This window comes from Panthera onca, chromosome C1, assembly GCF_046562875.1.
Source record: "Panthera onca isolate mPanOnc1 chromosome C1, mPanOnc1 haplotype 2, whole genome shotgun sequence".
Taxonomy (NCBI): domain Eukaryota; kingdom Metazoa; phylum Chordata; class Mammalia; order Carnivora; family Felidae; genus Panthera; species Panthera onca.
Window position 1 is genome coordinate 155,358,443 of NC_138346.1, and position 23,750 is coordinate 155,382,192.

Below are 23,750 nucleotides of genomic sequence, written 5' to 3' on the forward strand. Positions count from 1 at the left end.
CACAAACTCAGAAACCATGAGATCACCACTTAGGCTGAAGATGTCATGCTCAACAGACTGAGCCACACAGGCACCCCACTTGCTTGTGTTTTAAAGAGAGGGAAAGAAAGGAAAGGAGGAAGAGAGGGAGTTAGATGCTTCCTTCCATCTGCATGATTTCCTATTTATCCTCTGCATTTTTGTTATTTATAAAGTTAAATGTTTGGAATATGAAAGGAAGATATGCGGGGTTTTGCTTTTTGTTTTGTTTTCAGCTCAACCTCTGAATCATTTAAATGTTTTCGACGGGATTATAGGTAAAATTTCTATTAAACCTATCAGTTTACTTTTTATATATAAGAGGTGATTAGATAAGCTTGAGTGTATATTAAATGTGGTTAAATAAAGAAAATTCACAGATATTATTATAAAATAAATATTTAAATTGACTATGGAATATATATATATTGAAATACATATATATTCTGTGAAATATTTCTTTATATGCACCATTCACAGAAACTATTGACAAAATGGAAATCTATGAGGAGAATAAATTCTGAAAAAAAAAAGGCCTTGAAAAAAAAATTTTTTTAATCTATCGCTATTAATTTGACTGAAGTATTCATCTGTCTTGTTCTCAGCTTTTTGCAGTAAGCAATAATATTATCTACTTTATATTTCTGTGTGAGACAAATAAAATGATATATATGAAGTTCTTGGCACAAACTCAGCACAAAGAAAACCCTCAATAAATGCTAAGTATTCTCCCTTCGACATTTTAAATCCTAAATGTTCTACATGTTTAATAGTTGTTTTATGTTTTTTGTCATGTAATATTTTAAATTATCAAAAAGGAAAATTTAACTCTTCAACTGAAGTCATGTGCTTATTTGGATACAATGTTTCAGATGCCCAGAACACATCTTTTAATGCAATCCACCCACTATTTAACATGGCAGATGGTAACAGAGTATAAAATTACTGTCTTGTTTGTTAATATTATAGATATGTTATCTGGGGCACAGTGTGACACATGTGACCCACAGGAAGAGAAGGAGGTGCTCTGGTTCCCTAACAGATGCTATTTCTTGTGACCTTTGCAAAGTTGATATGCAGTTTTTCCTTGCAGGATTCAGTGATCCTACTGATTCTAACCTGTACAGGGAGATAATAACATACAATCTGGTCAACTTCCTTTCTTTCTTTTTTTCTCGTTTTACTTTTTACTTATAAGTAACCCAAAGCAAGAAGTTTGCAGAGTTGTTTCCATAATAAAAAGTTTTATTGAGGTAAATTTGAAATAAACAGTGAGCATACTTAAAGTTACAATTTAATCTCTCTCTCTCTCTCTCTCTCTCTCTCTCCATATATGTATATATATATTCCTGAGAAACCACCAAGATACTGAATGTTCAGCATATCAGCACCCAGGTTTCTTCCTGCTCTTTTGTCACCACTCCCTCCTATCTCCTGCCCCTTCCAGTCCTCACGCAATCACTAACCTGCTTTTTGACACCACACGTTACTTCGCATCTCCTCAAGTCTTATATAAAAGTAATAATACAGTGGTGCCTGGTTGGCCCAATCGGTTCAGCATCTGACTCTTGATCTTGACTCAGCTCATGATCCCAGGGTTGTGGGATCGAGCCCTGTGTCAGGCTCCATGCGGAGCATGGAGTCTGCTAGAAATTCTCTGTCTCTCTTTCTCTCTCTCTCAAAAGAAAGTAGTCATACAATATGTATTCTTTTTTCACTCACTTGGTTGCATCAATTTGATTCACCTGTGTTACTGCACACGTCGATAGCTCGTTCTCTTTTATTGTTAAGCAGTATTCCTTTGTATGAATATTCCAAAATCTGTTATCTTTTCACTTGTTGTAGGACATCTGAACCTACAAAAATAAAATAAAAATAAAAAAGCTGCTATAAACATTCTTGAACAAACCTTCCTATGGATATATGCTTGAATAAATACCTAGAGATGATGCCTTGGCTGATATTTTTCACATTTTTTCATTTGCTCATAAGAATTTGTAATTGCTTGCTGAAGCAACTTTCAATGGCTGCTTTAAAAATCCTGTCAGATAATATCAACATCTGATTTATCTCTGTGTTGGCATCTGTTGATTATGCTTTCTCATGGGGGGATTTTCCTCGTTCTTACTATGAAGAAGAGTTATAGTTTTACTGTTGTCTAGATACATTCGATATTACGCTATGAGACTATGAATCTTATTTAAACTTTCTTTAGTGGGCAGTCCCCAGGTGAGGTGTCACACTAGACCAATTGGGTGTGTATGACCATCTTCTCACATGCCTGGTTGGCATTCCTCCCGTGCCAGCTGGGCGCTGACTCCCACTGCTCATTGCAGACAGCTAGGGTGTAAGGTTAGCCTCCCCTTGACCCTGCCCTACGTTCCCATTAAATATAGAACATCCGTTCACACCACCTCATTACCTCTGAGCAGAGGGGTAGATCAGCTTTCCCCTGATCTCAGCTGTCACCAAGGAAGTGGGAAGTGAAGGACTCAAGCCCAAAACCTTCTTTCTTGGTACGATTTGGAGAAGCTCAACTCTTTACTGGCCCTCCCCACCATCACCCCCACCACCAGAAACCAGGAGAGGGGAAGCGGGGCGAGTGGAATGTCAACCAGTCTTGCCCCCACTACCTCCTGGCACCTCCTGAGGCGGGTGCTCAGCAACCATGCTGGAGATGGGGGAGCTGTGTGTCAAATCAGGAGTGTGGCCCGCCCTGCTTCAAACCACTTTCTCATGGTATCCCACCATTGCCTGCTGGACATGGAAGTTCAGCTCTCCCGTGGGCCTTAATGACACCAGGGGCGGGGAAAATGTGAGCCACTTCTTAGCACCTACTTCCACCACTTTGTTTCATTTTATTGATGCCATGTAGGGTGGAGGCTCTTCTTCCCATTACTATGGAGGAGAAGGATGTAAATTCTAATGGTGACCAGTTATACAAACACCACCTCCTTCAGGCTCTTTGCTTCTGGGTGTGCCATGGAGGCTCAGCTGACCTCTAGACCCCCTAACACTATCCTCGTAGGGAAACTGGAACACCACTGCATTCGCCAGGCAGATGATGAAAGCTGAGCTCCCTGCTTGGCCGGCCCATACTGCAATCAGTTCTATGGCAAGATCAACACGTCTTCTCCTGAAACACAGTGTCTTGAAAAGCAACGTTTCATATATTTTATCCCATTTTCGGTTATTTCAGGCAAAAGGGTAAACCTAGCCACTGTTACTGAATCTCGGCTGGAAGCAGAAGTCTGAAATAATTCTTCTAAACGAATTGTCAAACTTTTTGAAAAGATGGACTTGAGCAGAGCTGTACTGGTCACAGTATCCAACATTGCAATCAAATGTAATAAGCTGAATACATCAGATCACAGGACCAGAAAATGAGTCACCATGGTATTCTCTCCATAATGACTTCAGATTTTAAAAATGGAGTGTTCCTCGGTAAGATCCAATCAATAGCAAACTGATGTCTTATGTCTACAGTCTGCTAAGCATTCGTTCGTGTTTTATTTTAATGCAAACAAAAATAATAAAATGGGGATAAATACTTATTCAAATAATTAACTGTGATTATCACTTATGTACATTTGTGAATGGTATTTATAGTTTCCTTAGTAGTATTGCAACAATAAAAATTTCTTAATTTTGATAATGCACTATGTGAGATGTTAATTAGAGGAAGCAAAGTGAAGGGAATACAGAAACTCGGCACTATTTTGCAATTCCTCCGTAAGTCTAATTCATTCCAAAGCAAACAGTTAAGCTAAAAAAGTTCCCTATGTTTCTATAACCATAGTCAATGTTGAAATATCAGAGTCTTTTTCATCCTTAATTCCACTCCACTCCTCCAATGTGGGCACTATCTTTTGTCTTCTGCAACACACTCACTGCTCAAGGTCTCGTTACTTCTAGCTTGGATCATCGCAATGGCCCTGACATTCATCATTCTATTTCTATGCCTGAGAAGAAACAAGGAATGTAAGTAGGTCCCTTAACTCTTCTGAACCACAAACGTCCTCAACTGTAAAATGGGAATAACTACAAAATGACAGTGAGAGACAAATTACATCTGTATCTATATCTATATGTATATCTAATCTATATACCTACATCTATATCATCGGTATTTATATCTATATCTCCCCTGAAATGGGCAAAGCACTTGCACTTTAAAATGCTAATGCATAATTAATTGCTAGATGCAGCCAATCATCAACAATTCCTTCCAAGAAAATCATTTTACTCACATGTTTTAGGTTCACAGGTTTTCTGTGATCTGCTTGCATAAAAGTAGCCGCCAGCAGTGACACTAAAACCCAAAGCACATTGACATGCCTCAAGCCAAGTCCATCTTGGGGATTGCAATAACCTCTTATTTCCACTTTGTTCCATTTCAGCTATGTAACATAGCCATACAGGGCTAAAGCTGTTAATTTTCATTTTGTCACCTTCAGTAACTCCTTAAAGCCATATAGCTCCAGAGCTGCCTACAAATTAACCCCAAGTAAAATAAGTCACCCTCAAATGATTGAATCGCCTTCCTGGATACATGTAATAACATCCATTGATTAACGCACCTGTAAGTACATGGGTAAAACTAAAGTAATAAATGCTTCAACAAGAAATAAATTTTTGCAAGTTCACTTGCAGGAAACAATAGGATATGCTCTTAAAATTATTCATGGCATTTAAAAGCCATCATCACCTTTATAGTTTGTCACATTTGAATATTCTTCATGAGAATGAACACAAACATTAGTCTTTCAAAATTAATGATATTTTGTAGAAGCATTTTGCTTTACAAGTCACTGACTCAACCCAACCTTTCCAGATATCCAACTTCTTCTTTTTCTTGCCTTTCTATAGAAGAAATAATCCAAAATTTCCTAATGATATATAGCAATGAGATATCTTAAACTTTTGATAATGTACTAGGCATATTTTTAAAGTTAGATTAGATATTTGCAAAGGATTTAAAACCAAAAGCAAGCTTTGTATTTTAGTAAAATTTTCCGGTTCTTAATAAAAGTAACACCCACACAGCACCATATGTCGGCTGGGTAAAGGGGGGAAGGGTAATGAATAATTCAAAATTGCCGCCAGAACCTAACATTATAATGGTTTTCATACTGCTTGGTTATTTCTTGCCGGACTCACTTAACTGGCATAGTCCACGTTTCTACACAGCTTTATTCAGTGAAGAAAATCTATGCTGAGACCCTAAGCCTTAACAAATTGCCAAGGGATGAGCCTAGAGAGGACTGGGGATCTCTGTATATTTAAATATTCAGGAATCACACCTGATAAATACGAAGGGTAAGGCAGAAACTCAAGTAAAGGAAAAGGTTCCTATTTGCATCCCAGGTAGTCTGCCATTTCACTATGATGTTAAATGAGAACCTTGGCTTTCAATATTGACAGATGAATGATCTGACTCTTGAGGAAAAGTTATTATCCGGTACGGGCTCTGTGTTATACAAGCCATTCTGTTTTAGTTCTGGGGCACTTGGCATAAGGACCCTCCACCATTATCTGCAGCTTGAGAACGCACAGCTGGAATGGCAATGGATTTGTTATTTGTAAAACATCCATGAATTTCACCACAGGCCCCTACCAACGTGGAAGCATCTGTGAGTCAAACTGTTCCCCAGCTGTTCATCCACTACCTGCAGGTTCTTGTAGCATCAAGTCCCTATTAATACTGCTGGTTACACTGCACCCTGATGAGTTTGTACAAAATCGTTCCTCTTATACTACAGTTTAATGCATGAAATCCCTCAAGATAAATCCCTTAAGATTCTTTTTTTAAAAAAAATCATGTCTTTTTGGAATTGCTGCCAGAGTTTCTGGGGCAACTCTCCACATTTTCATCTGAACCCTTTTTCCTAAGTTTTTGTAAAAGGTCCTCCCTTCCAGGCAGATACATCCTTGGTGCTTTTCCACACAAAGAATAGAAAAAATTTCCATGGAAGCAAGATTCAGAAGCTAAATAGAAAAAGGAAAGAAAAAAAAAAAAAAAGCCAGGCTGAAGCCGTTTTAGGTCTTATCTTCAAAAGCACAATTGCTTCAGGACCCCTTAACAAATAGCTTTTCTTATTAAGGCTCTGGAAATTTTAATTTCTTTAACAGTGACACACATATTTTAGGTTTTAATTAAAAGCTTTAGTGATAATAATTTGTATCATTGTACCACGGTACTTTTATTTAAAAACAAATTGCATTTATAAATCATTTGGGAAAGGGTATTTAACGGCTTTACTTCAGGAAATGGAAAAGGAGTAGACTTTCATATTAAAAGCAGAACAATAATATATAACATTTAAATTTGCAAAGACACCAACTAATAATTATAGTAAATGAATGGTTACGAGGTTTAGCAATTCAACAGTTTCACAAGTGTTCCTGAAAAAGCATACAATGACTTGTTTTAAAATCTAGATCTCTTTGATGATGTTTTTGTTTTTGTTTTAATTTTTAAACATTTATTTATTTTTGAGAGACGGAGAGACAGAGTGTGAGTGGGGGAGGGGCAGAGAGAGAGGGAGACACAGAATCTGAAGCGGGTTCCAGGCTCTGAGCTGTGAGCACAGAGCCTGACGCGGGGCTTGAACCCACAGACTGTAAGATCATGACCTGAGCTGCAGTTGGATGCTTAACAGACTGAGCCACTCAGGTGCCCCAATTATATTTTGTTTTGTAGCTCCAAAGTTTCAATAAGATCGGGTTAACTGCTGTAATCCATGAATCCCCCCAACAGAAGTTTGCCATTTTTTCCACATTAGCAGATCTAGATTTCTTGACATCAAATTGGGTATTCCCTCCAGTACTCGTGTTTGTCTTTCTGTACATTCACGTTTCTCTGGATCCAAAATATATAGACCCAGTTTAATAAGAATATAGTCACACGAGTATAAAGTGTAAGAGTTTAAACCTGGACAAGGTAGTATCAGTAGCTTCACTTGCAAGTAGATTTTTAGATACCGGTTTGATTTTTGAATTTCAGATATTAACCTTCATTTTTAGATTTTTGATATAAGATTTGTTTGTATTCATAAATGGACATAAATATAATATGCTTTTAAACATAAAATTCTTAATATGTAGGCCACTTTCAAATAGGAAATAATATATTTCTGGAAGAAAGAAAATAAATTAAATATTGTCTGCCTGCTTACATTAAAAGAAATACATCACCAGTTCATAACTAGAAGAATAATTGGTAATTTACACTCCTTATGCATGTGGTAAAGGATAAGCTTATCAGCTTCGGATCTGTGGCTTGGCTGACCACTCAAGGCAATATTTCTCTAAAGAAATAACTCCTCTCTTTTTCCATGCATCTTCCCTCTCCATAGCATTGCTTTACATACCTCCTTCTCAAACCCGATTTCTATCCAAGCACTTACTAGACAGTGTCCTTTAACCACTTACCTCATAGTCACAGAGAATTTCATCATAATTCATGACACTGTGGCAACACTGGTCAAGCTCAAGATTGACACGTGATCTAATGCTCGGTCTTCCCTCTGCCTAGAATGTTTTTTCATATATTTCATTTTTTTATGGCCATCGCCACTTCTTGTCATGTTAATGTATCAGTGATGCCTCCCTAAACTATCCAGTATATATTAATCATCCCCCATCATTTCTGTGTAAAGTATGATTCACATTTGTCCACAACCAACAGAAAATTCAAAGAGTAGCTTAATTGAATTAATACTTTATTTTTCTCATGCATAAGAAACAGGTAGGCAATTGGTAAATTTAATTCAGGACACTGTCCTGTCTTTCTCACATGGTCACAGTGTGGCTTCTCTAGTGCCAGCCATCACTTTTGCATTCCAGCGAAGAAGTAAATGGCAGAGGAGGGTGCACACCTGAATATGGAAAGCAAAAATGTCCCAGAAATTTCAGAAGTCTTTCTAAATTTTATTATTCAGAATGGTGTCATGACTACCGTTAGCTGCAAAGGATGCCTAAACAGGTAAAATTCTTGCCACCTTGAAGAGCAGTGATATTGTGTTAGCAATGAAGGAAGAGTGAATAAGCAACTAGCAGCACCTGTCAAACTTCCATGCACACCTTGTGCTTTATTTTCTTCGCTGCCTTTATTAATGGATTTATTGGTTTATTTATCTACTGTCTCTCTTACTAGACAATGAGCTCCAGGGGAGCAGAAGTTCTGACTGTCTTGTTCACTCCTGCATGGCCATAGCATAAGTTATAAATATTTTCTTAGTGAAAGGATGTTAGATTAATCTGGTAATTTCTTAGTGAAAGAAGTTGGATTAAATAGTAACTTTGACTTATCCAGCGCAAATACTTCCTGTCTGAAATTGTCACAAAATGACTGTGCTATTTTCAGCTAACTGTGTCAATGATTATTTAAATTTTTTAATCCCAAGAAGTACCATGTAGAATCAGACTGGAAGGATTTCCTGTCATCACTTTGTTTTGGTTTGAAAGAATTCTAATACTTGAAGTCCACCATCTTTTCTGTAGAGCTAATAATTCCAATCACAGCACCATTTTCTTCTTACTACCCCCAACCCTCACAAAAAACAAAAATGCAAGAAGCAACATAATTTTGAACACGTCCCATATGCCAAAAATTCCACTATGTATCACATACATAAGTATTTTTGGGATGAGGAAAGTCATTTGTTTACTTAGCTTCTGTAATACTATACATGAATGAAAGATGATTGTTATTGGCTTTCTAAAGCCTCATACTTTAATTTCTAAAATACGGCATTTCATAAATGGCTCTCTGTTATATGCAAATTAAGAAGACTAGGCTACTTCTTTACTGGGCTTTAAAATGAAATAAGTGGGTAAATACCTGCTAAATATAGTAAATATCTGCCTATAAATAGATTAGTTGGAAGGTGTTCAAATACTTTTGAAAAGACTATCATAAACAAGTATAGGTGAGGAATGTAGTGGCTTTTTAGGAACAGGCACCTACAAGCAGAATGGGCAAGTTTCCACATGATGATCTCCAATCATTTCTAGCACCTGTTATCAAATGCCATCCTTCCGGACGTATGCTGCCTGGAAAATAATTGGTTTTGTATTTCTTGGCCTTTGATATTGTTGGAAGCAAAGTAAAATCATTCATTGTTCAACTCTTTATCAGTCCATTTGACACTAGCATAAGCAGTCACGGTCACGTACCCAATTCTCACCACCTAGAAAGGAAATTTCAAGTCAATAAACAGAGCAGTTCCCATTGGTTCACGGGGAATTCTCCAGTAGTTTCTTTACAGAAAAATCACACAAAATTGACACAATCCTTTTTATGTCTCCTTAGTAAACAATAATTATTGAAGGATATTATTTTTGTTTTGAAAGAGAGAAAGAGAGAGAGCAGGGGAGGGGCAGAGGGAGGGAGAGAGAGAGAGACAGAGAGAGAGAGAGAGAGAGAGAGAGGATCCAAAGCAGGCTCTGTGCTGACCCTGGCTGGGGGCTCGAACCCATGAACTGTGAGATCATGACCTAAGCCAAAAGCAGATGTTTGGTGACTGAGACACTCAGGTGCCCCATGAATGATATTATTTTAAATCATCCAGGCAACTGTTTTTCCTGTGAGAGTACTAAGGAACTAAGATACTATCACTTAACTGAGCTACTCAGAGTTGGAGAATTGCATTAGAAGTGGTGTTAAAACTAAATCAGGTTTCCTGACTACTGAGCCCGTGTTTGGACCATTCTTTCACTAGAGTCCCTGATATATTGTTAACTGAAAAGGATCATTAATTCTTTCAGGGCATGAGGGTATCATTAAAACACTCAGGAAGAAGCTACTTGCCCACCATGATACTGACTCCCTGAAACAGTTACAAGAAAGAAGAGTTACACCCACAAGGTATTGTATAGACCTTGGCTCATTCTAGAATCAGAAGTTATCATTAATTTTCATCTTTTGAAATAAATATAACTTTAATTGCATGTCTGTATTTGCTTGTTGTTGGCTTAGGAGTTCAGAAAATCATAAACCTGCGTGTTCCATTCCCTCTCCCACTGAGCTGTATACATTTTCAAGGAAGGAATAACATGAAAGTGACAGCAATGACAAATAAAATTGCAATTCCAGAGTTTCAAGTTGTTTTCTTTTCTACTTTAAATTACATTATGTATCTGCTACTGAAGACTAGGCTTCTTTCAATATCCCAAACTTCATAAATGATAAAATTGGAATGTCTGGTCCTATAGCTAATAAAAAAGTTGGCAGGTGAATACATTCTTATATCATTAATTGTTTTTGCAACAAAATGAATATCTGAACTCAAATTTAGTACAAGTATTTAAATGACTCGGTTGCAACCATCTATATTCTTGAAGCAAATTTTATTTAGTGAATTTCATTCATGGGTAACTGATATTCTGATAAAGTTAAATTTTTTGCATATGACAAGATCAAAACTAAAGTAAGATGTCTTGGCCTTTTATTTAAAGATGGAGAGAAAAACAATTCTTAATAGTAATATTATTTAGAGCCTATAATTGTTGCCTGCTAATTTCAAAATACAAAATTTATTCTAGAGTTTTAATCATAAATTCTACTTCTCTGAGTTTGAGGAATATGCCAGAGAAAATATAAGGAGAATGACGGTGAGAGGGGAAAGGAAAAGAATGAGAGAGAAAGAAGAGGAAGAAGAAGGAGAAAGGTGTGGAGGAAGAGGAGGGAGGAGAGGGGGGAGGGAAAGGAAAAATGCAGGAAGAAGGGGAGGAGTGAAAGAGGAAAAAAAGAAAAGAAGGAGAAGTAAAGGAGTACAATGAGGAGATCACCAGGGAAAACACAGCGCTCCTCCTGCTGTATTCTGTTTTGGCTAAAGGAAGAAGGCTAAGCAAAGTACAATTATGTAGTATTACGGAATTTATTTCCAAGGATCTTGGCATATAATACATACAACATCTAATTCCCAGTAGGTAAAGGCAGGATTCCTTCCTGCTTCCCTCCCTCTCTCATACCACTTTTTTTGTTTCTCTTGGTTTTCTCCTCTCTGTCCCTTCAACATTTCCATTTCTGATCAAATGCAATCTATTCATGTGAAGCACAACATCATGCTGACTTAAGTCTTTCTGCTTCTTTATCTTTCAGAAGAAAATCACTCTATAGTTGAAATCCCAAATTACAGTAAGAAATACGCAAGGTATCAGTGGTTCAGATTTTGATCACCAATACGAAGGAGAAAGCTTTCTTTTTTCTCTTTGAACTGAAATGTTTATCTTGTAGATAGATTGATAGTTGAACTAATGGTAATGAGAACACTTTACATAAGAGCATTTATAATGAAATTTGGTTCTGGAATTTGTAGGAGATGTAAGAAACATTTTTTTCTTGTTAAAAGTAATATTATAACCAAAAAAGGTATTTTTTATTACTGAATTTCAGGGTTGGAAGAATGTTAAAGAATATTGATATATCTAACTTTAGTAATAGAATTTTCTTTTCTCTTGAAATGCTCTCAGGGCTACAACAGTCTCATATGTCTATTTTCTCCTATGAAATATTTCTAGTACATCTACTAATTTTTAAACTATATTAAGAGATTTTAATATTGCAAGAGATTGATGAGTTATCCTTGAGGTAACTTTATAACTGCTTCTTTTTTACTCAATACTTGAATCTATTATCATGTGTGTTAATTCAACCATTCAAAATGTTATCTGTTCATCTGAATACAACTGATAATTTGTGTATATCTGAAAGGTGTATTTCACATTTATTTTACGCAGCATGTTTTCCAAACATATTCCACCCTTTACGTACAGAGCACAATTGAAAGTCCTTCAGTGTTGTTTCCATCAAGAGACGATAAGTAGAAGGAATCATTGCCACTTATTCTGTTTGATTCTTCCCTTTCAATTTTGGGAATAAATTGAAGTTGCTTAAAAATGTGTCTTTTGATATATTGTAGCTAAAGTTCTTCAATTTATGCCTTTAGTTTGCCAACACTGAGAGGAGGTGTCCATAAATATTTAGCTACCTAATAAATTCAGACTAAATATATCTAAAGAAAGATGATTTGATTATATACCTTCTTGAAAGACGTTCTCAACAATTTACACGCAAGAATGAATCACTATCATTTAAACTAATTTTCAACATGTTTGGCAAAAAGAAGCATTTTCTTCTGCTCAAAAGTTTCTTCTCCAAAAGCAATTACATTGTTCATGGAACTCAACTGCTGGGTTTTCCTTTACTCCTTTCAAGGTTTATGATCCTTATATGGAATCAGACTCCCATTTTGCAGGTATTGTTAGACAAAAATCATGAATATTAAGCCATTATTTTTCCATTAGCAAGTTTTCCCAAGGTGGGTTTTTATCATTTTAAGACATTTTGTTTTGTGTGTTACTCCCTTTTTGTCTAATCACCTCTAAAATTATGAACTCTACAAGAATAATACATGCTGAATAACAAAACAGCTTGAAATATTCATAACTAAGAAAGCAACTGTTAAATGTTCATAAACAAAGTTGTTTGGAGACTCCTTTATTAATTTTTAATTTATTTTCAGTCAATTCCTTATTACTTCCAAATTCCTGTAGGGGATTCTGTTAATTAGTAAAATATTCATTAAAACCAGCTTCCTATTTTCTTCTTTTATTGCAAATTTACATTTCTAATCTTATAACCAAAATAAATGCCATTGGGTAGAAGAACCACATTAATTTTGATCAGCCACTTAAAATAGAAGCTCATACAACGAAAGATGTGGTAATATAAACTAGAAGTAATACTTGTTTTGTGCTTTTATACCTTTGCACATAAAGGATATTTCACAAACAACATACACTTCGTATTAACTTACTTAAAGATGCATGGTTAATCCCCAGCGACAAAGTTGATGTCAGATTGAAATTTCTAGGTTGCACAAGTTTTGCTAGATTAGTAAACTTCACGTTTCACTTTTAAAAATAGTTTCTTTGTTATTTATTACTTTTAAAAATATCCTAAACGACTGTCTTCACTGCAGATTACTGTTGTTTGGGCTCCATACTACAAATTACAAAGTAGGGTAGGCAATGGGACATTCAAGTGAGCTTAGCATTAATGTAGCTATTGACTCTTTTCTTCATAAAGACACATCAGTAAAACATTCATACAAATATCTTTAAAAGTAATATACGCTGGCTTGGTGAGAAATAAAGTTTCCAATGCCAGGTATAATATTGCAAAAGTCAAATTCTCCGTCGGTTGAAAACTTTTGTTTTGGGGTACATCTAATACTGCTCTCCTGAAACACTCCAGATAGCCTGTGCATACTGCTTTTCTTCTGAAAGTCTATGCCCAAATTTTAATCCTTCAGTCATGCAATTAAAATATGTAAAATACAACTCCATATGGAAAGGCTGTTAAAATTAAAGAACTATTTAGGGGCACGTAGGTGGTTCAGTCGGTTAAGCATCCGACTTCAGCTCATGTCATGATTTCATGGCTTGTGGGTTTGGGCCCTGGGTCAGGCACTGTGCTGACAGCCTGGAGCCTGAAGTCTGCTTCAGATTCTGTGTCCCCCTCTCTCTGCCCCTCTCCCCTCTCAAAAATAAATAAACATTAAAAAAATTAAGTAACTATTTAATGGAAAAAATCAAAAGCAGGTATTTTGAGAGAAGAGAAAGGAAATTATCTCCATTTAGTCAAATAAATGGAATGTTTTGTCTGTTTGCTTTGGAGAGGAACAGTAAATTTACTACCAAATTAAAGTCATGGCTGTGACAACACATTTACACCCTAGAAAGATTTAGCAATATTCATCAAAGATCTCTCAGAGATCTTCTGACACCAAGCCACATCAAGGCAATAAATGTAGGAGGCCCAATTTGTTGGATGTTTTAAAGAGAAAATACTGATTCAATAACGAAAACTACTCATTGGGATGCCCAAGGTGTATAGACCAATATTTTAAAAGATTGTTTCTTCATTAAACAGAAGGTCAAATATAAGACTGAATTTTTGAAAGACGTAATACCAATATTAAAACAGATCTCTAAGTAACAGGTAAAAATATATACTAAAAACAAACAAACAAACAAAAGTTAACCATAGCATATGGTCAATTAGATTAGAGATCTCTTACCAAGCTAAGTTGAACTGTCAGTCAATATACTTTAGGGCTGCTTATTCTCCTAAAAGTCAACCTAACCTGAATTTGATCTAGCCTGCATTGATTTCTTCATCTTGACCACAGAACATCAAGCAAGTTATTCCATGGTGACACACACACACACATAAACCAATCTGCCAGTCTTGTATTGTAATTTTTAAAAGTTAATTTAACATGCCTACTGGTAAAGACCATGCTTGCCCCTCTTATCACTACCTTATTTTCTAAACGCTCACAAACATTAACTCTCTAGCAATTTTTCTCAGAATCAACCAAATTAGAGTTTTCTAAATCTCCTTTTGGTCATGAGGTCATTTTTCCTCAGTATTTTGAAACTCTCATTCTCCAAGAGTTTTGAAAGAATTATCAGGCAGTCATGACTTTGCACCTCTGTTATTCCGTTATTTACGTAAGGCCCTTAGAAAATCTCAGAGACTCCTCTATATCTCATATCTACAATGTCCCTTGATCATAAATGTTGTGTGCCTTCTGGGTTGAAAATCATTTTCACATTTAGATGGGAGAGTGGGAGTAGCTAAAGAAGAGCGTGAAATTCAAGCCTCTCTTTTACAAATGAGGACCCTGAGATCAAGCACAGGTGTGTTCAATGAACAGAATACCAGCTGGACCTCGGGCCATTGCGCATGCTCATTCTCCATGAAAGGAACTTGAAAGGAAAATTAAGAACAGAATAATGTGTGTGAGTGTACTATGAGGAAAAAAAAAATACTCAGCTCTGATTTGGGTTTAAGTTCCAGCTTAACCCTTAGGCAAAGTTTTGAACATAGTTTCCTCATCTGAAAAAGGCAAAAAATTCCCTGCACTGTTTTACAGCACTGCTATGAGATGCCTAATTGGGAAACAAAGCAGGGAAACCATAATGGATCATATAAGCATAAGTTATTATAATTATATAGTAAATTACACCATCTGTCTTTGTTCTTGTTATAAACTTTAACAAAAGTTGTAACATAGTCTGCCCTTCCTGCTTCTTGAAATGTTTTAAGGTTGTTAGATCGTTTTTTATCTTTCTATACTTTATTCCAGAGAAAAGATCATGAGTTTTTTATAACCCGACAATAGCTTTTCCTGAACATACTTTTTGATGATAATCATCATTTAAAGATTTTAAATTGTGTGTGTGTGTGTGTGTGTGTGTGTGTGTGTGTGTGTGTTCTACACGAGTCATTTAGATTTGGGATGGTAGCTCTTCCAAAGAACTAGTAACAACACTTTCTCAGAACTGTAAGAATGATATATTTCTGAAAATATCCTCAGCTGTCTGAAGAGACTTTTAAATGCAAGCTGTGACTCCTTTTTAGAAACACGACAGCAAGAGAGTTTCCCATTTAAGACACTGCCATATGCAGCATTTTCTTGCTCACTCAGAGATTGTATTTAATGTCTACAAAAATATATTGCGTTGATTTCTTTTGAAAGTATTGAAACTTTGAGGAACAGCAGTGTCTTTTAATAAAGAACACCTAAATGTTATACTACTCTAAAAATGTTTCGTTTCATTCTTCAGCAGCTGATAGGAAACTCGGTATTATTAAAGCAAAACAAAGCAAACTCATAGTCTATAACCAAGGCACATGATAAAAACATAGTATTTTGTTTTTACCGCATACAGCATGAAAGCAAATCACTTATTATCAGAAATATATCTGATTCCTTAAACAGATAAATATGAAATAGTTCCTCATAAAATTATCACACTCGATTTTTAAAATGTCCACTACATCAAATAGTTTTTTATGGGGATGCCTGGTGGCTCAGTCTGTTAAATGTCCGACTTCGGCTCAGGTCAGGATCTCCTGGTCCAGGGGTTGGAGCCCTGCCTCAGGCTCTGTGCTGACAGACAGCTCAGAGCCTGGAGGCTGCTTCAGATTCTGTGTCTCCCTCTCTCTGCCCCTCCCCGACTTGTGCACGCTGTCTCTCTGTCTCTCTCTCTCTCTCTCAAAAATAAGTAAGCATTAAAAAAAATTTTTAAAGTTTTTTATGAAATGATTAGAGTCATGATCAAATTCATGTAAAAAATCTAGAAAGGGCAGTTTTTACAAAAAGATTGCCTTGCCTTTTAAAGAATTAATTAAGCAATTATTTTATACATAGCCCCAAAACTTACTCACAGTTAAACAAAGCAGTTAAATATAATGTAATGTTATGAGATTACACTTGCTGGCATTTTGTCATAACAAATAATCTTATTTTTACTTCGCTATGCAATAGGTAAGAGAAAATTATTTTCCACCATCATTTTGATCTCTAAAAACAACTTATGCTCAGAAAATCATGTGTAAAACGTAGACCCCGATAATAAATTTGGACACATTTTTATTCGCATTCAAAAATCTCTTTAAGTTAAAATTCAGATTGAAAAGGAAAGGGTTTAGGAAAAACTCAAAGATTAAGAATTCATCATCGCAGAATGACATTTCTTTTGACAACATAACTCTATTGCTACTCAAAAATAAATCATTTAGGATTCAAATGCTGTGAATATTTATTTAGTGTCATACCTGTCATTTGTTTGGCACTTTTCCCCATGGATAGAGGAGAGCAACTGTATATCTCTTATTACACAGTTAAAACCATTCCTGGTAGCAAAAATCCACAAATGCTGTGTACCTTAAAGTGGGCAGGAAAAATTTTCAGTTGTTCTAATAAATCACAAAAAGAACTAATATAATTCCCATAACAACACTCCACTTGCTCTCAAGCTAACATTTCATAAAACATCATTCAAATGCAACAGTAGATGGGGCTCCTGGATGGCTCAGTCCATTAAGCATCTGACTTCAGCTCAGTCATGATCTCAGGGTTCCTGGGTTTGAGCCCCGTGTCAGGCTCTGTGCTGACAGCTCAGAGCCTGGAGCCTGCTTCAGATTCTGTGTCTCCCTCTCTCTCTGCCCCTTCCCTGCTTGGTCTCTGTCTCTGTCTCTGTCTCTCTCTTTTTCTCTGTCTTTCAAAAATAATAAACAATAAAAAAATTTTTTTTAATTCAAATGCAATAGTAGAGAAGTCCACCCAGCCTATCTGATAGGATGAAATTTGTAGTAAATTTAATAAAAGAATAAAAGCACAAAGAGTCAAGTTCTTAGCCTTTTCCAAAATTAAGTTTCTCTGGTGTCCAAACAGTACCTTCATTTTTATAGTGTCATGTCTGTGCCAAAATTTTCTTTAGGAACTGCCTAATTTAAGGTCCAACATGGCATGATAGAACTAAGAATATGCAGGAGCTAAGCACATCTAAGAACAACTTCTAGGAAATTCATTTAGACAAGACACTATTAGATTCTGGACAGGAATAAGTCATATTTTAATTATACTGCAGTATACCTATAAAATGATATTTCAATATTTTAAATTAATTTACTTTGAAACTACTCAGCTTCTAATTTATTGTGTTGTTGGAGATCAGTAAATTTAACATCAAACAAACAAACAAAAAACAATTTTGCTGCATGAAGAATTTTGGACAAAACATTGGCACTCTCCAACATTTCTATCTTGTACCATTTTTGTGAGGATTGACTTAAGTTGTAAAGTACACTGCCAAATAAAGCTCTATATGAATATAATAGATTACTCTGCGGATGGTGATGATTAGTGTTTGTGGGTAATTTAACCCCATTTAACCCCAAATTTAACCCCGATTTAACAGATACACTTTCATCCCATCTTAATGCATTTTTGGTAGTTAAACCACCCTGCATAAGCCAGATAAAATGCCTAGATTTATCAGATAACTGAACCTTAATGGAAATCTGTTGATAATAATAAAATAAGGAATTAACAAAGTTGATATGTCATAATAAAGTGAGTGAAGTAAAGAATTTTAAGATCTAGTCACTCAACAAATCATGGAGTCAGTTTCTCTTGGTCTGGAAAATAAATGGATTGGATTTTAGGTCCCCAAATATCCATCCAACAATAAACTTCCACATTAGCTGTCACAATCAGAAATCCATAGTTTTATAAATCACTAATAACATAGCAATGCAGATGGTAGATTGTACTTTTTAAGTCAAACATTGTTTCATATCCATCATTGCAAATGATCCCTACCTTCCACCTCCTCAAAAAGAAGCTATGAGGGAGCCAAGACAGACTGTACAATCCCCATTTTACAGGTAAGAAAACAAAGGCTAAGTGAAGTTGCATAATGTGCCGTGGATAGAAACATAAGATGCCCAACTGGGGCTAGAATACAGATTTTTTCTCATTGCAAGAGAAGGAGTCTTTCAGGATTCTTAGAAAAGATTCTCTCAAAAATGAAAAAAAAATCATTGATCATAGAGCATTTTGGTATCTATTAAAAATAAAATTTCCCATGAGTTAAGGGATAGACTAAAATACACAAAGGTTGAAATATTCTAATCTCTAAAATTAATACATAAAAGCAGGAAGACTAACCTTGTTTGTTTATTCTTCATTAAATATTTTAGCAAATAGTGGGGAAATGATTGTTTCAATTTTTAGGTATTAGACACTTCTCTTTAGTACATTGTATTGCATTTTAAAAGTATGTCAGAATTGAAAAATACATATAATTATTATAATATTCAAAAGTATTCATTTTTCTCTGAGTTCAAATATTTGTAAATCATGTTCTAATTATAAAACCTCTAGAGTTGATTAGAATCAGCTTTAATTATATTCATATTTTATTTTAAAGCCAATCAGTTCACTTAATAGAAAGGAACTTATGCTGTCAATACTATTAATATCAATTGCCTTTAGATATCTCACATTAGTATTTACTTGATTCAAAAAAGTAATCATTTCTTGAGGTTGCTTTAAGATAAATGTATAATATTTTATAATCATGATAGTTCTATTTCTAAATTTCCATGTTTTATAATATGTCATTAGTTTTGATGCAGTTTATAAAACTTGAAATACAGTGATAGCAACTGTGTATCATTTATATGTCAAAGACATTTGAATGCAAACTCTTGAAAATTTTCTTTAAGCCCTATTACTGATTTCCTGTGAAAAATAATATATTACAATGTAATGCAGGTAGCTAATGGGTCCCACAAATTAAGACACAGTGAAAACTACTTGCTTCTTTCAATAAGCTCAATTAGAAAGTTTATGATAACTTGTAGATTTTTTTTTGATTGAGTGACAGGAAGTAACAGTATATAACTGCCAAAGGTTATTAGCATATAGACTGAGGAGAGACTATGACTGGCTAAGAATTCATTTTTTCCAGTGCAACTTTAACACTTTATCCTGGGTGGACTCCATTCTTTATTTTAGTACAGTGAAATTGTCTTAACTCAGAACATAGTGAGCAATGTATTGCATTTTAATGTCTCCGTTTCTTACACAATTTGTGAAAATAAAATATCATGGTCATAGCTTTTGAAAGTACTATAACTTTTTAAACTACAAAGCAAACTGAAAGGGAGGGAGAGTGGGCGACCTGCAAGGAGATAAGGAAGGGAAATGGAAAGGCAGGGGAGAGGCGAGGAAGGAAAACAATCCTGATACCCTAATAAACTAACTTGCCTTCCATTGCCTCGTGTTCCTGCACATTGAGCAGTTTGTCATTGGCAGAATGAAGAAGTAATTCACAGATTCTGCAGATTCCAGTCATACTTGCGGGAATGGATTCTGGACTTCCTCAGGACTCACTGAGAGGATGAAACTTGGCAGAACCCATGTGGAAATTCATTTCATCTGTTTTCATTTTATACTGTCTATCATGTATTTTTGATGACTAAATGGAAAAGAAAAAATGAAATTCTACCATATGAATTTCTATTAAATATCATTTTAGCTATCAGTTGTCACACCTGTTATTTGATGCATTTCCGCCAGTTGGTATAATTATATATATTTGCAACCTATATCATTCTATGAAGCCTTATTTATTTTGCAATGAATCCAATTTATTAAAAATTTATTCAAACATCTTAATATATACCAAATATTAGTTCCCAATATATTTAAATATTTTTCACTCCGAATCTATAAGGGATTGATAACATGTGGTTGTTTTTAAGTGAAAATGAGTCACTGTTTTCCATGATAATGTCACGACAGCTCTGCAGGCTCTCTTTATGGGTCAGCACATGCGCTTAGATTTGCATACAATTTCAGGAAGTTTTGAAGCTCCCTGATGTCTCTTCTTAAACCCTCCCAGGTTCTGAAGCTCCATCAAACCTCTATAGTCTATCAGTTGCCTCCAAAATTCTGTCATTAGAGTCACATATCCGTTACATTTTTTAGTATTCTGCCATATATGTATATTTGTATATAATACCATGCAGGATTAATCTCTTAAATATAACATAAACATGTACAAAAGTGGACTTTAAAAGACTAAACAGGGCCACCTGGGTGACTCAGTCGGTTAAGCTTTTGACTCTTGATTTCAGCTCAGGTCATGATCTCGTGGTTCGTGGGTTTGAGCCCTGTGTCAGGTTCTGTGCTGACAGCACAAGCCTGCTTGTGATTCTGTCTCACTCTCTCTTCTCTTTTACTTAAAAATAAAATAAAATAAAATAAAGACAAAACAAAGATGTAAAGAATAATATCTCACTGTTTCCTTATTGATGTGACTTCAGAGTATCTATATGGTTGGGTGTGATTTATAATTAACGATGATATATTATGTAAAATCTTGTTTCAGAATGAATTCTTGATTACTTTTGTTTCTTGGCTAAATGTTTGTTTTAGCCAAACATTTTGGACTGATTAGTCCCTGTTTTTATTTCCTAAAATGCCTCATAGTACAAGTATCGACATCCCACTTTCAAAACCAGCAGTCTATATATTATAAAACACCCACACATACATACATACATATTGGGTTATTATTATGTACCTCATGAAGATGGCTCATCAACCATTCAAACTTCGGACTGGGTAGAATCTAGCCTAAATCGCAATTTCTCAGTGGGATATAAAGACAAAAATACTTTTACATGTAAATTTAAATAGATATATATTTCAATTTCTTTAGTCCCAGTCAACCTTCACATAATTTCTAAAATGCTTCCATCTTGATTTATTTATATTTCCTAGGTTAAGTACTATAAACATATACTTTGCGGAAAGTATTAAGATGATTTACTGTACTCATGTCTCTATACTCACTTGACATCTTATTTATATCTTTTCCTTTGGCTGAGTCATTTGATAAAAAGAAAGATTAAAAGAGAATATATTTTGTTAACAAAGATATTCTTTTCTGAATTTCCCTGCCAAATATTTTTAATATGCTGAGCAAAGCTTTCTTTTGGAAAAAAAAAAAAAAAACATTTTATACCATCCATTTCTCAACATTCACTTACTAAAAAGGTACTTGAATACCTATTATTTATGAGCACCATGCCAAGTACTGTAGATTCCTTTTTCAAAAGTTGATATCTGCTTCCTTCTTTTATATACTCTCAGTCTTAAATTAATTGAATTAACAGGGTACCACCCACATTTCCTGACATTTTTTCCTTCTGCAAATGCACTTTTTCTAAGTTCATAGAAAATAAGTAGTGCTTATCAACCACAAAGAATTACTGAACTGTATATAAATGGGCACTAAGAATCAATCCCCACCCTTGCAATCTGGGTCTAAAATAAATCCTGGAAATAGTGCTCATTTTATCAAGGAATATGAAAGTTGACATTTCTATACTTAGCAAGCTTATTCCTTAGTGGTGATAGAAAAGCAAAAAGACTGATCTAATCATTCCAGTATTCCAAATTACATCATAGATAGTGACTCTTCAAATGAAAATATACTTCATAGGCCTACTCTATAAGCTTTATATTCTGTAGTGTAACAAAGTATTTTAGGAGTGAAAATGACAGATGTGAGGTACATTAGCAAAACGAATAGTCACTTCTTCCCACCAGACCAAGCACTTTTATCACAGCAATTTATCAGGAACTAGATAGCAATTTAAGAGGAAACATTTGAACTACAGTATATATTGCAAAGGAAGTCAGCAAGTTTGAAATTATGACTACAAAACTAGTAAGCATTTCATTACGGATTTTAATATTTTGAAATTAAAATATCACTTAAAAGATGAAGAAGTGAAAAAATACACAGTTATCAGAATACATCGGGTAAAACTTAGGGAAGAAGGAAATTTAACTCTGATTTAGTCAGTAATCGCCTGCATTTTTCGTTCTGCATTTATACATCTACATTTTGGGGGAGTACTTGGCTGATTTTCTGGGAAGTACTGATTCTCTCCGACTGTCTGTGTCGCTAGTGGGTTCTGCTCAAATGTTTTACAAATAAATACAAGTCTGAATTCAAGATCCAAATGCTTAAACAGCAGAGAATTTTCTACTAATTCAATTTTATTTCATTTCATTGTTCTTATCAGAAGCTGTTGACGTTCAGAAAGAGTTATTTTAAGGCTGCATGTGTTCAAGAGGAGCTCTAGAGATAAATATGCACAAAAAACTCTGATAAATGACAAAATTCCAGAATGGAAACATGCTTTGGTCGGGGGGAAACATTCACTCCCTCAGTCTTTCATTCACTTCATTAGACATGAAAAGCCTCCTCTGGGGGTGCAGTAATAAGAAAGACACAGCCCATGCTCTCAGGAGCCCATGCTGTGTTGACAAGACTGTTAATATTCAATTTGAATACAACGTAGACATGGTATGATAAAAATATGTTTAACATGCCATGACAGAAACATGAATTAAGCACCTGAGTCTGTGAGAAATCCTTTGAGAATACTGCCAAGGGCGGGGAATGGGGAGACAAGAAGGTGGGCATAAAAGGCTCCCCCTAGTGGTAGCCAGCCCTGCCTCTGCCCAAGCTGGAAGGGAGACTTCCATTCCTCTGAACAGCATCCCTTCAGGAATGGCTGTGTGAAGCGATTCTGTACAACATTAAGGGGGAATCCATACGCAGCAAGGTTCTGGAAAAGTTTAGGAGAAACACAAAAATGGGCACACAAAGACAGACATTTCCTCTTCTAGTCTGCGGCTCATGTTACTTTGAGAAGATCCAGTGCTATGAGTCGCCACGGTTTTGGTGCCATTTTAACAAGAAATAGGAAAAGGGGCACCAGGGTGGCTCAGTCAGTTGAGCCTCCAACTTTGGCTCAGGTCATGATCTCATGGCTTGTGAGATTGAACCCTGTGTTGGGCTCTGTGTGACAGCTCAGAGCCTGGAACCGGCTTTGGATTCTCTCTCTCTCTCTCTCTCTCTGCTCCTCCCCTGCTCATTCTCTCCCTCTCTTTCTCTGTCTCTCTCTCTCTCTCTCTCAAGAATAAATAAAACGTTTTTAAATTTTTGTAAAAAGAAGAAATAGGAAAAAAATTGGGGGTCAGTGGAACTGAACACAGTCCAAAGCTTACTCAGTTACATTTGCATTTGCAGACAGAATAACTTTGACAGCTTTACTAAGTGGCCAAGAGATTCCAAACATCAAACATAGGTACAGATAAATATACCCTAGCTACTCACCAAAGTCAGGAAATAGAAATAGAACAGGCAGCTCAAAGTGAGAATCTATCCTTTACTGATCTATTTAGTCCTATAATTTTACCCTAAGTGATTCACTCCTTTATGTCTTGATACAAAAGCTTAAATATACTTGAACAGGCTCAGCTATTATTAGCTAA

At 35.5% G+C, this 23,750-nt stretch overlaps 1 long non-coding RNA gene across 3 annotated transcripts in view; it reads right to left on the reverse strand.

The window, feature by feature from the left end:
• LOC132673527 (uncharacterized) overlaps positions 1–23,750 on the reverse strand; it is a 56,369-nt gene that overhangs the window by 15,095 nt on the left and 17,524 nt on the right. For 2 of the 3 annotated variants that reach the window (XR_009608096.3, XR_009608095.3), the window contains exon 3: positions 1,741–1,874. This is a non-coding gene — a long non-coding RNA (uncharacterized LOC132673527). The remainder of the gene's footprint in view (positions 1–1,740; positions 1,875–23,750) is intronic. The other variant, XR_009608097.3, reaches the window with a different exon arrangement.